This window comes from Xiphophorus maculatus, chromosome 7 (genome assembly GCF_002775205.1).
Source record: "Xiphophorus maculatus strain JP 163 A chromosome 7, X_maculatus-5.0-male, whole genome shotgun sequence".
NCBI classification, from domain to species: Eukaryota; Metazoa; Chordata; class Actinopteri; order Cyprinodontiformes; family Poeciliidae; genus Xiphophorus; species Xiphophorus maculatus.
This window is the reverse complement of record NC_036449.1, coordinates 9,520,108-9,534,113: the sequence shown is the minus strand read 5'-3', so window position 1 is coordinate 9,534,113 and position 14,006 is coordinate 9,520,108.

Below are 14,006 nucleotides of genomic sequence, written 5' to 3'. Positions count from 1 at the left end.
ATCCAGTAACTTTATCCAGACTTTGAAAATTCTCATTATTCATCAAACATTTTGTTACATAATGAGTCTTTTCGCAACTATATCTGCTGGAAGTAATATTTGTTTTGATTCAATAATAATGTAAAATTCCCTTATGTCAGAAATGAGGTTAGGAAATGCACAGCAGCAGAATTAATGTTTTGCACTTAAATGTATTTGGAGCAAACTCAAATGATAGGAACATGTTTGCGCAATTGAAAAATAATTAGTATTAGAATGAGTAATAATATAATTTGACTGGAGGGCACAAATTTTGTCAAGTAAAATTTTTTAACTTGTTAATGTTAAAAAATTTAAGGACAAAGCGGGGAACACAGTCCGCAAAAAATGTTAGAAGCATTTAAAGTTTGAGTTGTTAAATTGAATCCTGATCTCGCCTTGCCTCATGGAATTGATGAGCATTGCATTTATACCGCATCTCACCACAGCTTAATGCAACACTTCAGACTTTAAAAACAGAGCTGTCATCAGAAATAACAATTTGCAGTTATTACTATGATATTATTTGTGAACATGCATGTGAAACAAACAGGATGTAAATTAAAAAGGTGGTTGGGGTCATTTAATTTTTTAATACTTTTAATGATATATCAACAGAATCAATTTTAGCTCCATATTAGACCTCTGCAACTTTGTACCTAAGCTGTCCATACAGACTTATCCTTGGGGAGGTGGTGCCTATCGCCAGCATACATTGATACATTGGGTGAGAGGTGGGGTACACCCTGGACAGGGGCAGCCCAGAGACACACACACTCACAGTTAAGGGCTTGAAATGCAGCGTTAATTACATAAAAAAATGATATAAAGTGCAAATAAATAAGCTGCGTAGCAGTTTGGGGCTTGACTGCTGCGGTTTTGTTCACTTGATGTTAGCAGGTAGTTCATGTAGACGATGTAGAGTCTGTTTCTGACCAGGGTAGTGATCCTCTCAGCTCAGCTTCTTGTCCTCTGCAGGGCCCTGTTGCATGAAACAGTGCAGCTGGAGCACCACACTGAGATGCGATACTTCAACACACTCCACAACAGATCTGCAAAAAGTGTCCGGAGCGATGGATGTGTCAGTTTCCTTCTCTATTGAACGGTTGCTTAGCGTGAAGGACTTGCATTCAGGTCATGACCCCCAGGAGCTGATCGTCCCCTTCCTTGTTTTTCTCATAGAGAACCAGTATGTTGTCTCCGCACCTCTTTCACCGTTTGACATCCTTCCTGTTGATCGACTCATCACTTGTGATGATGTGTCCATGAGTTTCTCGCAGGGTCAAGTAATCTCCTCAAGATGGCGCTAAAAAACCACTGCATCTGCGTGAGAGTAGCAAAGGAACATATGGAGATCCCTATTGACAGAATAATTGCCCTACCCCACAACGTCTGCATATCTGTTGCTGGGCTCAAATTAATAAAGAACGACAGAGAACTATCAGAATTGAGGTTGATGCTGCCATGTTGGGGATATTAATGTGCATTGTGTGCATTTGGTCTGGAAGAACAGCCTTGTAATCTGTAAAAGGGTAGGACACCATCCCCTAATTCCTTACAGATCTTCTTCTTGGATTTCAGTTTGGAGGCAGCAGTTAAAGCAGCCAAAGAGCCGCAGGGAGAATCACTGGCTTTGATAAACAACGTGGATCATTTTGGATCGCTTTTTAAAGTATTTTCCTAGGAGGGTAAGAAGGGTGGTCAGTGTTATTCACTGCTATTTCCTTGTCATTTCGTATCCAGGCTCTCCGTGACATCCAACTGATTTCCATTTCTCAGGTTTCAGTGCGTGGATAAGGAGAGACAGGAGAAGGGTGGACTCAAGTTCAAACATGACACCAAAGTAATTCACAAGATGCATTTTTTTTGCTTTCTTTCTTTTTTATTGACAAAGCCAACCATGGCCATTTCAAAAATCACATGTTTGCAATGCTTTTCTTGTGTCGTGAAATGGACTGAGCAACTCGAGGTCGTGTCGCTTCTCACTTTTAAAGGCATCAAACGAAACCAGAGCAAAACGGGTTAAATGTTGTGGGAAAATTTCAGGCCTTTGAAATACAGATGAGCGTCACAAATCAAAGCAAAGTCTGTTTCCACCCCCTCCTTTCACCCCCTGAAAACACGATGAAGCATTTCCAAGAAAGGGTATTTTGCATATCTGTCCACTCTTGAGTGTCCCAGCAGCTGGACCCGCTTCACCCTCCAAAATGCCTCTCCCCTCGTGTACCGGCATCCACAGCAAACACTCTGCTGCGCGTCCTAATGAAAACCATTCAAGTCAATCAAGTTTAGCGGAGACCAAAGGCCAGTGTAATTTGGGAAAATTGCTGAAACTCCAAAGTAATCTTCTGTAATGTGATCTTGCGTATTGAGCGCTGGCTGTACTGTACGTGTCGGATAAGAGCTCAGTCATTTTCTTCAAATGCAGTCTTGACAAGCAGCATGGCTATGCACCTGCAAGTAATCATCATTCTAGTGTTAAGTGCTTTGATATTAAAATGACTGATTTAAGACCATTTGCTGCTAGCAGATAGGGGCCTTTAAGCGCTTCCATATGTTGATAGAGAGGATAAGCCGAGTTTGTGAACTGGCTTGACTGCGTGTTGCCGAGCGGCCAGTGATAACACGTCCTGTGCATAGTAATAGAGCAGTTATGAAAGCAAACTCACATTTATCATGAATGATGTGATCAGAACCTTTTAGATAACACCAGGAGCAAGGGTTTAGATTTATTATGTTTGTTTTTGACATCAAATTGAAATGTTATGCAATTTGCAAGGACGCCACTTGAGGGCAACGTTAGCTAAATAAAACATCCACAGCTCTACCGTTACATTTTTTATGAGGACTTTGCTTAACAGCCAGAACAAATAATTTGATTAAATAATTATGTTTGATTTTTTTTTTTTTTTTTTTAATTGCCCATCTCGATTTCATTTGCGGCATCTTAAAAATAAACAATATTTGTTTATTGCCAGAATCTTTCAGCTACTTCAGGAAGGGTCTGCGGAGTCCAAATGCTTGGATCCAGAATAACAAATATCTTCTAATCAACACATTTTTAGGAATTGCCTTTTAAAAAACTAAACTCATGCTTGGGCACCTGTTTCAAAGAGCTTGTTTATCAAAGTCCCCCTCTGTCAACAAACAGGAGCGAACGTGATGACGGCTGGCTCCTCGGCCCACATCTGATTTCAGCAAATGTGCAATTGTTCAAAGTGAGTTGTGCTTCATTGATTTGTTTCAAGGCAGAGGAAAAATAACCTGAGGGCTTCTACCAGTTAGAAATAACAATGGAGTCCTTCTCTGCTTCTTGCCGCTTGCTGGCTTGACATCAGTGGTAAAGCAGAGGGATGTTCACTGTGGATTTAACTAGTAGTTGGGGACTGGGTAAAATAAACTAGATGCTCCTCATTGAAGTAGTTTTATTTTGGCACATAGAATTTCAATAACACGAGGTTAGGGGAGGTTATAAAACACTGTTCCGTGTGGTTATTTGCAAAATGTTGTGTATTTTTGCTGAAATGCTGCATTTGTCATATGAAAAATGCCGGAAGTGAAACTGGAAATTAAAACAATGTTTTTTTAGATTAAGTTAATGCTCATTGTATTAGTTTTGATCAATCAGAACATCGATAAATATAATATATGAATGGAAATTTAGTTTAATTAAAGAGTGTGTTTTGATGTATTGGAAATACGAGCAACAATTCTACACATTTGACACTCTAGCAAATGGGATGTGATCCCAGCTAAGTCAGCTATTAAATTTCTACTAACTTTTAATTTGAGAAAAAAAAAACCCCACAAACAAGCTCTCATATTAATTACCTAATCTCGTGCTATGCTGGTCATGCACTGTGTTTCTACTGAGATTCACTCACCTCGGCATGGCGAATGCTTGAAGTGGCTGAAGATGGCAGTGTAGACATGACTTTAATCTGGTTAATTGAGCTTATAATTTTTTGACCACTTGGGACAACTCATACATTGCAGATAGAACATTAAAAAGAATAAAGGAATTTATGTCACAGCAAAATTACTGACTCTGTACTTACACAGTGGCACAGTATAAATTTTTACATCCATTTTTAATCCCATTAGCCACACATGAGATAAATGTAGTGGGAATACATCATAAGTCATAGAAGCAGTAAAGAGATGACAAAGGCAGATAGCAGCTTTAGCAGGTTTCCTTGAAAATGTGCAAAGACTTACTAATTTGTGATTTTCGGAGGTCATTATATAATCTGTGTGTTTACCCATTTGTATTGATCTAACTTTACATCTGTAAGACACAGCTGGATGTTGATTGGGCCTTGTAGCTTTAGCAGCAGTTGGTCCTGTGGGGGCATGTCTACGAGAGCAACATCAAATCTTCCAGTGCATTTTTTATTTTATTTTTTTAAACATACAGATAATGTTGGATCCCACAGAAAACATGTATTTAAAGCAGCCGTGCATATTTGTCAGAATCAACAGTGAAGTAACGGAGAGGTTACCATTCGGATGAAAACAAAAGCACATCTAACCCTGACAAAATATCAACAAGAATCACATTGCGATAAGACAATTATTGTTGTGGTCAGATATGAAAGCGTCTCACCCCTTTTTGTGACTTAGCGAGGTGCGACTTGTCGTTCAGCGATGCGGTTGGGCCGGAAGCTCTCTGAGCCAAAATGGTTGGTGACTGAGCTTTTATCAGCTTTTATCAAACCGACTGAGGGCGCTTTGTTGTTATTTTAGGATTCCTCATGGGTGCCGTCTGAAAGAGCAGACGAGTGGGCTCCATCATTACATGGGTGCACATACACAGACACAGAGCAGACACCAAGAAATAGAAGATAACATTGGGATGCTTATGCTCATGTCAATCGCATTGACTAACTCCTTTTTTTTTTTTTTTTTTAAGAAGAAGAAGAAATGTGAATTTAGTAAAACGTAAAATGTTTTCAGAGAATGAGTATTTCAGTTCAGAGGATTTATTTGCTCCACTAACTGACAGGCTGCATGTTACATAAACACACTTTGCAACTTTAAATAAATTTTGTTTTTATTATTCTAAATTGTGCTTTGAGCATTTCTAAGGTTTTATTGCAAACAGTGAATAGTTGACTAAAACTGATGATTATTTATTATCTTGTATGTTAGACGCTGTGCTGTGGAACAATACAGCAATCTACACAAACTATTGTGTTGCCAGCTACAGAAAGCTGCATTCATTATTAAACCAGGCTCAGAGGTGAAGAGCTCAGTGTATAGACTGCTTTTTTTTAAGGCAAGGGTTCAGTATGAACCTCTCAGTTCATCTCATCTACTTTTCTCTAAGCTTTTTGCCAAACATGTGCAAAGTCAAACTGCAGATATTTTGTGAGGACCCCACGAAATTGCCAACCGAGGAACAATAGTAGAAATACAACACCGATCTTTTACCGTTTAAAGCTCACTTCATCTGTGGCACTCGAAAGATTCAAGAAAACGTTGGAAGAAAATCTATAAGGAACGAACCACGAGATCCACGCAGAAATGCAAGATAAAAATTCTACGTTTTCGAAGCTGAAAGCCGCCGTAAAACATTGAACATTATTTATCCGGTGCAAAATAGATTGATATAAAAGGTGCTGGAAACTCCTTGATGAGAAAAAGGGATCATCTGGCTTTTTGTCACCATCTGTGATTTTGAGTGTTTTTTGTTTGTTTTTTTTAGCAGAAAGAATTGGTAACTTTCACATCGATGAAAACATCAATAAACTATTAACCAGGCATGTATGATTTTTTATTTTTTTTTTTCAAGACAACACCTAAAGCGTATTGTACAACAGCTTGGCTCAGAATTGGCTCAGAGTTAAATAGTCCAGGTGCTACTAATACAGCCTTGTGTCCAGACCTGATGCATCCAGCATGCAAAAATACACAATACCCCAAACCAAGTGAAACCTGGAAAATGTCTCGTTTTCAAAATAGCAGAAATTGGTCTGAATAATAGACAAAGATTTATATCAAACAGAAAGTTAAACATATTTTAAAAAAAAAACATTCATCATCTATTATGGTGTAGATCCACTGATAAATCAGTTAGATTTAGGTCATCTGTAAATATTTGCGGTTTATCTTTGCATTGAAGTAAATGTCTATTTTTTTTAAATATGAGGATTAAATCTGCTCACTGAGATGTCATCCTCATCACGGCTATTCTTGAACATGGCTCTCACATCCGTTGTTACAACTTTTAAGTCAAAAACGTAATTCTCTGGTTAACATCTATTTGATTCTCCATTCATGCAAAATGACTGATCACAAGCCCTGACGATGTAACATGGAAAGCAAATGCTCAGCCCCCGAATGGTTTTGTGGTGATGCGATATTCGCCGGGTGTGTGTGTGTGTGTGTAGCGGAGTTGTTGTTGTGCCTGTCTTGCTGTCTGCTATCACAAGGCTTGAAGGTGCTTCCGGTGTGGCCCCTGACACCGATCACAGGCAACCACTGTTTAAAACAAGCGGGAAGATACATTCCTCCCGCTGCGTGACGATGACCCCCTGCTCCTAACCCCCTCCAGCGGCACCTCGCCCCTCCAAACAATAACAGCCAATTCCCTCCACATCTGACAGAGCCGGAGAGCAACTTATAAATGATATGCATCTCCTGCTGGTCCCATGGCAACCGCCTCGACTTTATTGTTGCGCTTCTTTGATCCCGCCAAGCTTTGATTCATTTCTCTTTCACCCTTTTAGCTAAACATATCATGTGAATTTGGAGCTTTGTTCCTGACAGGCCCCGTCTTACCTCGCTCTCTCCACAGGCTCCTGACGCCTCCCAGAGGAGCCGCGGAGGAGGAGAGGAATTCCACCGGATTCAAAGCACTTCGACGGGCTGCTTTTGACTCCTCCGTCTGCCTTGGCTTGCTTCTCTCCCCTCTACTCCCCGTATTGACCTGTTCCTCGTGATCTCTCCCGCCCCCCAAAACCCTCCTGCCAAACCATCTTCCTGGTCCTGAGGGACCAACACCGTACAAGTACAGGCATACATGTTAACAAGGGGCACCGGGTTTCAGACGTTTATTTAAAACACTTTTAATAGCGCGTTCTTTAGCATGACGAAGTCTCATGGAGAATCAAGTTAAATTAGCACGTTCTCGTTAGATTTTATGGGTTTTGTCGAGGGGGCTTTAGATGCCCTGCCAAGCTCCTCGTAAACTCCACACTTTTGAGTTTTCATTGAGAAACTCATTGTTGGCATCCTGACATGGTCTTAAACTTCCTTCCAATGAGTGCGGCCGTAAACTGGGAGGACTTTTACCCAATGAGTTCGTAATGAAAAATGAAAACGAGTATGTTTTTTTAGCACCATCTGGTTTCGATCAGGACAATATCCTAAACACGGCCGGTTTTTTAAATCAGCCTAGCCTCAACCTGCCTCCCAGACATCGGCCACTCATTATTCTAGTCAGGCGTCTGCGACAGCTACGCGGGATTTCTAGCTTTTTTTTTTTTTTTCCACCACTGAAATCTGTTGATATTCCCTTCGTAATCACTGTGCTCTTTGTTTTAAGCTCTCAGAATGGCATTGTGGGCTCTCTAATTGACTTTATGTGCGCGCATGTGTTGCTCACATTGACAAAACGCTTGCATGCAATCGCAATATGACGTTTTAATAGTCGTGACACATGTTCTGGTCGAAGCCTTAAGATGACCTCCATATATTTCAGGCAACAAGAACAACAGGAGATGAATATAACCTTTCAGAAAGTTGCTCTGCTTTCGTTATGTCAACTAATACCACCCTCGCGTTTTTCGAGTCCGGCCTGTAAATTCAAATATATGTGCTGCCGGGTCCTGTGCATGTGCAGCAGCAGAAATAAGTGTCTTTGATGGAAAAGTCTGGGACTAGTTAAGTCTGTCACTGTCAATAAGAGCAATATTCCAAGCTGGAAAAGGAAGATGTGTTAGGTGATGTGGGATTTTTTTTTTTCCTCCGGCCTTTATTGCGCAGTTATTCTTCGTGTCTGGCTGAAATTGCAGAAAACATACTACGCTACTGAAACCATAAGAGCAATGATCGCGAATATGAATGCAGATTGTTTCCATGCTTAGCTGTCCATTTCCAAAAGCACCCCTTTGAACTTTTGTCGAGATACAAGCCCGATGGACGGTCGTATTCAATAAGTTAGAAAATGAGTTCAGATGAGGCGAATTTGTCAGATTCAATGTATCTTCAGAAAATAACAATGTTTAACCAGGGATTAGACATGCTGCTCATTAAGCCCACATTTGTGAATTACTTTTTTCCCCCCACCCCATAGATCAGGTGTAATCTTAAATGTCGTTTTGTATTACCAGTAAGTAATAAAAGGCAAAGAGTCTTTTCTATTAATTTATATAATGTGCTTCTCTTAGAGATTTGAGTTACTAAGATAAAGTATCTCTTCAATAATAATCAAATGTATTGGATGTGTCTGCATTTAACGTTAAAGACCAACACTAAATGATGCATAATTGTGAAGGGTAAGGAAAAGGCTGCGTGTTTTATTAATTTTCCCAATGAAAATATGCAAAATGTGGTGTGATTTTTTTTTTTCCTGTGAAAAGGTTAATATGGCATGAATGCATTTACAAAAATCTATAAACATATGTTTGTAGCTGATCAGTGCACATCAGAGACGCAAACTGAGGCAGAAGCTGCACTTTTCATAAGTTGGGAGAAACATACTTCCTGGCTCTAAAGCCTTCACAACTAAATATATCTGAAATCAGAGCTATTTATTTGTTTTGGATGAAAGCAGTTCATATATTACTGCTACTGTACCGCCTGAGTATTCTAAATGTCTTTCTCACATATGCCAGATGGGCTATTAAATCAGCATCACACATCCTATAAATGTCACCACAAAAACTGCAGTGAAAAGGCTGCCGTCACATGTTAGAAGCTTAAATATTAAACATTTTTTCTTTCAGGGATTTACATAATTAACCCGACCAAGTATTTTATTTCAAAGTCAAATAAATTTTTTTTTAAAAAAGCATTCTCTTCAGCATTTCCTTTTGGTTTCTTGAGACAGATTTGCTCTCAATCTCTACCAGGCTGATCTCTTGAACCTCTACACACACTGTTTTCACTTCTGGCCACTAATCTGCTTGGGTTATAGGTGGACTGGCTGTTCTGAGAATTACGTGAACTCGGCCATCGTCTGCGCTCATAACAACGTTTCCCGTGCAAACAGGTGCAGTGAATAATACGGGGACGTCAGTCAAACTCCAGCTTAATCAGCCTTTCACTCATACATTCGTCGCTGTCGCACTAATCTTTAAAACACCCGTCTTTTGGTTCTATACTTTCTTCTCAGCTCTTGTGTCTTTGCCGCTTGTCTAGAGCCGGGTATACTTCCCCAAAAAGCAAACGAGAAACATCCATCCAGCAGCATCAAATGGCTCCAAGAGCAACATAAGTCTGAAGCAGAAGTTCTGACACTGATGGGGAAGAATTTAAAATTGCAGCTTTCCTAATTCCCTTCAGGCCATGAGCACTTAAATGTATTTTCAAATTTGCTTTAGTGAATACCGCAGCTTAATGAGAGAGAGAGAGAGAGAAAAAAAGCGACCAATTTTCTTCCGTTAGTTTTCAAAGTTTTTCATTGCTTGAAAGCAGTGGGGGCCACTTGAATATATATTAGACTTTTACCTTTTATGCAAATAGTTGCTGCACGTCGTTTTGTCTTGCGTTCCTTCGTGAGTTCTTCTCTTTGCAAATCAGGGGGCAGAATTAAAGGCAGTCCAGGAGGAGTTTATGGAGCTAAATTATCAATACAGCATTACTGTGTTAAAAAACACTTAAAGCAAAAGTTTTACCAACGTACTAGCTTAATGGACTTAAAGGGTGGTTAAAGTTAGGAACTAAAAGTCATATATTGATCTCAAGTAATATCTTGTGATATCAATTTTGATAGCTTCTTAGGGTGGACCTAGCTCAAAAAGGGAAGTTTGATAAATCTGATGGACTTTAAGACATAGTCTCGCAAATTACACACTTATAGAGGAAGAACTAAATCTTTGATGTTTGCATAAGATACTGGACTGTTTACCAGTATCAAAGTTAACTAAACATCAAAACAGTATAAATGTTAGTTTCTGCTTAGCTACTGTGTGCGCGCAATCTAAAGTTCCTTATGCAATATACCTTTGTTAAAAGTGGTACATATAAAAAAAAAAAACTAGTGCACATTATACCCTGAAGAAAGAAAATGAGGTTTGTCTGAACACTTTAAAAGAAGGAAATACAGAATTAATTCTGTAGTCCCGGGACAAAATGTAATCTGCTGTGCCTCCATCTGACAAACATGAGCCACACTTTACATCCCACTGGGAACAACACGTTTGAAAGTTCACATTCGTACCTCACCAATCTTGAGTCTTCAGAGCTACGCATCAATTAACCAAACTTATACGCAGCCAACTTGAATTGCAACAAATCCACAACTTGTGCATCAGCGCTATGGCTTTACTTTCCGCACAGCTGTTGCAGTTCAATCACTGACCAATGGAGGGCAGTGTGACTATGATGAAGCCTGATCACAAAGATCCAAAATGTTTCGTTCAACATCCTGCTGTGGGAGGATAAAGAACATGATCTATGAATTACACTGCGTGTCTTCTGCCATTCAGATGTGACACTCTAACAGGTTTTGATCCTTCGCATGACTGTGGCTGATGAATGGAAAATATTCTGCAAGAATTAACAGGAAACCATGAACACACTACCCTTATGGTATGTTTCTGTATCAGCCTTTATGACTATTTATGGTATACATGTTTTCTTTTTACAAACTTTATCATTGCATAGCACACACATATACACACACACACACACGCATGGATGTAGGGGTTGGGGTCTCCTTATTTATACCAGATAAACTGATTTATTATGCTGAGATACTTTTACATGAAATAGCTGAAGCTTCAACAGAATTAGACAAAACCTTTCAGACATAGACTATCATTACTTCATGTTAAATTGAATTCAACGTGTTTAGACTTCATTTCTTTCAAGACATATTTTTTCCCTTGAAATTAAACCGTATTTATTCTTCTACTGAACCCTTTTCAGTGTTGTTGTTTAAAGAGCCTACAGGTGGCTTAAGGAAGGTGGGTTAAATCCAAAAACAACCCATGTGAGCTAAGCTCACACCTGAGGGTGAGACCCCCCACAGCACAACCTCTGCTTTTAGCGAGAGGGAAAATATGACCAGAGAAGCGAGCGCTTGTGTTAAAATCTTAAACACACAAATGGGAGCTTGTATGGCATGGATTTAAACGGACTTTGGATTTAAACGGACTTTGATTGTGTTAATTGTTTGAGTCAGCTCAGTTCCTCACTGCAGAGATCTTTACGACCTCGTGAAGGTTTTGCTTTTTTGTTTTTTGTTTTTGTTTTAAATGTCCAATGAAATTCCTCCAGCTGCACATCAGGGACATTTTCTTCACTCATACACACACACACACCCACACACACACACACACACGCTCATGCTGAGTTATTATTGTACCTCTCCTGTAATTCTCTAAAGCGCCACTGCAAACAGCTGCCTGATTAATAAGTCAGATCCTCTAAATATGGCTCAGAGTCATGTATCTTTTAAAACTACTTAATAATGGTAATCAAGATTATCAACAACGTAGCAATTACATCTTTACACTTTCCTCTCTTAATTATGGATCTCTCTCCCTCTCTGTGGATGAAAGGGCTGCTGCTCAGTCTCAGGTGGATTGTTCATCTTAAGTGTTTATGATGGTGTGTTTGCATCACAGCTAAGCTATGCTCCCTTAAAGTGGCAGTGCCTGTGAATCAGCCACAATGGCGGCGCTCCTATGTTTTATTTATTGATGTGTTTTAGCAAGGGGAAGACCTCGCGTTCATTACCATAAAGGCCCTCTAGACATTGAATCGCACACAAAAGACCGAGCCGTCGTGCGTGCGCGCGTCGACGGGAGTTGAGCAGGCCGCTTTGCTCCGACTTTGCCTCTCGCCGCCAACCAGCGCGCGCTTCAGTGACAGAAGCTGACAGTGTCAAAGTGTCTTTGTCTCGCGCACATAAACTGTCCCTGAAGCTGTCGTTGTTGAGAGGGATGTAAAACACAAGAGATTATTTTTTTTCTCTCTCTCTCTCTCTTTATGAGGGAAGTTGTTTTCATTCCCTACTTCTATTTTTTTCCTCTCTTCTTCTTTTTTTTTTTTTAATATGTCATATCTTTTCTATCAGGGCCCCGGGGCGCCTGGTGGTGTTCGCGCGAAAGAGGAAAAGGAGGCGGAGGAAGGGGGAGGAGGAGCGCGCGCAACTGCAAACCCAGCGGAGTTTGGCCATACTGTACCTGCACTCATCCTCCTCCACGCTTATTTTGTTTTTCAAAAAAAAAAAAAGTTCAAAGTGTAGTGCGTTTTACACAGTCTCGTTGCCATCGGATCTGCGCGCGTGTGCAAGCGTGCGTAAAGGAAGGCAGATGCTGGTAAAGTAAGTTAAAAACTCAATATGAACCCTGCAGAGGCCTTTCCCCGCCCCTCTGTTCAATTATTTAGAGTCAAAGAAAAAAAGAGGAAGGAGTAACGTGTTTCCTCTGAAGCCACCGCTTCTGTTCGGGCAGCAGCGAGTTACATATTTATCTAGGCTCATCTTTGCCAAATAGCCGGAAATGGAAACAAATACCTTCAATTGAATTCCCGGCTCTGACGTTTTCCTTGAGCTGCTGTAGTGTGTGCGTGTGTGAGGGTGTGTGTGTGTGTGTGTGTGTACGCGCGCGCACTGTGGCGGAAAGAACTCCTCGGCACCAAAGATTGTGGAAGCGCTGACAAGCAATATTTTTTATGGCATCTGGATGTATACTTGGCAGTTTCGGTATTCTACCCATCTCTTATGACGGGGAAGGCAGGAAGGAAAAAAAAAAAAGAGAGAGAGTGATAGAGACGACGAGGAGTAAGCAGGAGAAAATGCTCACCTCTTTAATTTGATTAAAGATTTAGGAGAGAAAAAGAGTCACATTTCCTCCCTGACACGTCTCTCCTCTACCTGCGCGGCGCACTCTGACACCTGATTTCATAAAGAGACGTCACCGCCGAGCACCGCGGTGACGCCGGTAATTACTCTGAAGTCAAATAAATAAATATATTTGCTTCCCTTTGTGAAAGTCTGACAGGTTTTCCAACATTTTTGACGGGTAAAATTACAAGTGTGTGTGTAGGGGTGTACTTTTTGTGGTTGTGTGTTCAGATGCGGCGTCTTTGTGTGGGTGTGTGTTTGTGTTTACATATAGTCAGGCGCTAGCAAAGGAGAGAAATCAGACAGGATGATATTTTGACAGCTACAGTATAGCTTGTTTACCCCCTCTTATCTTTTTTTTTCTTTTTCCCCTTCACTGTGATAATCTGCTCAGCCCGCGCGCACTGACGGCGAACCTCTGTTTGAGACAGATGAGGAGCGAGGTGCGGCTTTGTAAATAATAAGGTTAGAGTTTCCGCACAGTTGCTAGTTGCTGCGGCTGATCTCGCTCCCATTAGCGACAATTGGCTGTGACCTCACGTGCTCAGCTCGGCGCTCGTCATCGCGGCGCGGCGCGGCGCGGCGCATCGCGGCGCGGCGGGCTATCATCGTCCGCCGTTGGTCATACGAGGAGACACCCGGAGAAACGCGGCTCTGCTGAAAACCAAAGCAAGTCTGATGCTTGTTGTCACGAAGGTTCACTTCTTGACTTGTTGTACAGTTTATCTGCAAGAAACAGTTTAAGCGCCAAAAAAAAAAAGACATCTTAAGGAAAAAGGCTCAAGTAGCGATGTCCCTGCTAGCAAAAACAGGTGATGTTCATAACCAAGCAACTCATACAAATTGCTAGACGTTGTTATATGTCACGTATTTCGGTGTCTGAATGTTTACAGCCTGCTCATATATTCTGATTAAATAGGTAGCAATTAGTGATGCTTCAGTGACCATTAACTCATGCAGTGTTTTG